The sequence below is a fragment of the Ranitomeya variabilis genome, chromosome 2, assembly GCF_051348905.1.
Source record: "Ranitomeya variabilis isolate aRanVar5 chromosome 2, aRanVar5.hap1, whole genome shotgun sequence".
Classification (NCBI taxonomy): domain Eukaryota; kingdom Metazoa; phylum Chordata; class Amphibia; order Anura; family Dendrobatidae; genus Ranitomeya; species Ranitomeya variabilis.
Window position 1 is genome coordinate 948,447,758 of NC_135233.1, and position 3,115 is coordinate 948,450,872.

The 3,115-nt window shown below is 43.8% G+C and overlaps 1 long non-coding RNA gene across 1 annotated transcript; it reads left to right on the forward strand.

Moving 5' to 3' along the window:
* Positions 1 to 497: 497 nt before the first annotated feature.
* Positions 498 to 1,736, forward strand: LOC143810051 (uncharacterized). The gene is made up of 2 exons (XR_013222622.1): positions 498 to 685; positions 1,659 to 1,736. It is a non-coding gene; the product is annotated as an uncharacterized LOC143810051 (long non-coding RNA).
* The last annotated feature ends 1,379 nt before the right edge of the window (positions 1,737 to 3,115 follow it).

The window sequence follows — 3,115 nt, forward strand, 5'->3', positions numbered from 1 at the left end:
CAGACCAGCCTGATTGACAGGCGAAAACGGCTACTTTGGTAACGTATTTTGGCAGCATAGGTGGGGAATCGGGGTCCACAAAACACACTGTTGTAATGCACAGCTCAGGCCCTATTTAACAGTATTTTTATCTCATACGGAAAAAACGGGGTGACAGGTTCCCTTTAAAGATGAAATAATCTATAGATCACAAAGTTTTATGCATAATAGTAGCAAATACTCAAACACCATGTGGACCCAAAAAGATGCACAAATGTGAAAAAAAGGTGAGACACTGAAAGCACCTGCTCAATAGCATAATGCAAACGTCCCCGGAAGAAGCTGAAATTGCAAAACGTGCTTCGAGGTAAGGGGGAACATCAGGTCTGCCCTGCAGGCTATACCTTTGGCCTTTCAGTGAGGTAATGCTATTCATAGCTTATACCTTATACCTACCGGTCATTTGACATATACAGTGCATTTTGTATTCTTATTGATTTATTTGTAAGCTGGGTCATTCCACATCAAGTGGACCAGTTTTAAAAATCGTCCCCACTCGACCTTCTCCGATTTTGCTGAAAATTTATAAGGATGTACATGTATGTTTGAAAAGAGGTTCTGTAAATTTTTAGGGCCAGATCTCAAATACATTGGGCACTGTTGACCTTTCACTGGAGGTTCCACCAAGCCTGCGGCTTCAGCTAAGGCCGGTTTCACACGTCAGTGATTCCGGTACGTGAGGTGACAGTTTCCTCACGTACCGGAGACACTGACACACGTAGACCCATAAAAATCAATGCATCTGTGCAGATGTCATTGATTTTTTGCGGACCGTGTCTCCGTGTGCCAAACACGGAGACATGTCAGTGTTCGTGGGAGCGCACGTTTTACACGGACCCAATAGAGTCAATGGGTCCGCGTAAAACACGGACCTCACACGGACATTCTCCGTCTGGGGTCCGTGTGCGTGCAGGAGACAGCGCTACAGTAAGCGCTGTCCCCCCCACATGGTGCTGAAGCCGGTATTCATATCTTCCCTGTAGCAGCGTTTGCTATAGAGAAAATATGAAGAATAGTGTTAAAAATAAAGATCCATGTGTCCGCCGCCCCCCCACCCCCTGTGCGCCCCCCCGCTGGTCAGAAAATACTTACCCGCTCCCTCGCTCCTTCCTGGTCTGGCCGCGCCTCCTACTGTATGCGGTCACGTGGGGCCGATCATTTACAATCATGAATAGTCGGCTCCGCCCCTATGGGAGGTGGAGCCACATATTCATGACTGTAAATGATCGGGCCCACGTGACCGCATGCAGGAGAAACCGTGGCCAGACCAGGAAGCAGCGAGGGAGCGGGTAAGTATTTTCTGACCAGCGGGGGGGCGCACAGGGGGCGGGGGGGCGCACAGGGGGTGGGGGGGCGGCGGACACATAGATCTTTATTTTAAACACTATTCTTCATATTTTCTCTATAGCAAACGCTGCTACAGGGAAGATATGAATCTCAGCTTCAGCACCATGCAGAGTGGGTACCACACGCTCCGTGTGGTACCCACTCGCCATACGGGCGGCACACGTGTGCCGCACGTATGGCCTCTGTGAGTTCCCAGGCACACGGACACGGATAACTCCGGTACCGATTTATTCCGGTACCGGAATTATCTGGACGTGTGGGACAGCCCTAAGAGGATTTTGCAGACTTTGGCACATAGCCATTAGAGTTCTTTTTTTTTTTTTTTTACTATTTAATATTTATTTTATTTTCAAACAATAACACATAACAACAAAAACATACATTAATTCCATTACAAATTATAATCATAATAATATATATAAAAAAAAAGAAAAAAAAAATCCAACAGCTGTGTTAGGGCAAATAGTATTTACTCACAGTCCAGGTTTGCCAAATCTTTGCTACCTTTTTTCTCCTAGTGCGAGACTGAGACAACATTAATTCATATTTACAGTTCACATTCAACTTTTCGGTCAGCTCTTTTAGGGTTGGAGGACAGGTCTCCTTCCATTTTCTAGCCACCAGTGTCCGAGCTACTATCAATATATGTGATATCAACCCTCTAATTTGTTTAGGAAATATTTCCAAACCGATGTGTAAAATCGCCATTGAGGGTGTAATTTGTGCCATTACCCCCGTAATCTCCATAATCAGCTTCAACACACCGCCCCAGAAGCATAAAAGCTTCGGGCACGAATACCAGATATGTCTCTGGTTACCTACTAATCCACATCCTCGCCAACACAAATGGGAGGATTGCGGATTCAATTTTGCAATTCTCTCTGGACATAGATACCATCTCATTTGAGTTTTCTTTAATTGTTCCACGTGATTTATACAAGATGACACTCTCTTAACCTCCTTTATACTATTTCCCCATAGTTTTAATTCTAATACCTCCCCTAACTCTAGTTCCCATTTTTCCATATAGGGCAGTTTAATCTCTTCCACTGGATTAATTAAAGCTCTATAGAACACTGATATTCCTTTTATAATTGGACCTGATGTTACTATAAGTTTTCCCATTTTTCCCTCTCCCGTAGTACCAGAATGTCTCGCTGTTACAATTTTATTTAGAAAATTCCTAATTTGTAAATACTGATAAAAATATTTTCGTATTCCAGTGTGTTTATTGGCCAGTTGATCAAAAGGTATAACTCCAGTGATTTCCATTATGTCTGCTAACGTTTGTATACCTGCCCCTCGCCAATGTTGGAGGTGATAAGGAATATGGGGCTCAATTGCATATATTGATAATGTTTCACATGGAATCCCTAGCAGCGAGGGCAGTAACAGTCTCCATAACCTAATTGCCGCCTGCATTGTTGGCAATAAGGGGGAGGTGGGTCCAGTTTGAATTAACTCTGTCTCTAGCGCCAGACGCGTGGAGCCCCGTCTAGAATAACATTTTTCTATCTGTATCCATCTGTGGTTTCCAGTCATCTGCCACCATTCTTTTAACCCCACTAATATTGAAGCTCTATGATATGCCATTAAATCCGGCACTCCCATCCCCCCTGCTTCCATAGGTAGATATAATAATGCCCTTGCTACACGTGGTTTCTTATATGCCCATATATATTTACTAGCTAATAGTTGCAAATCATAAATGTATTTTTTTGGTATATTT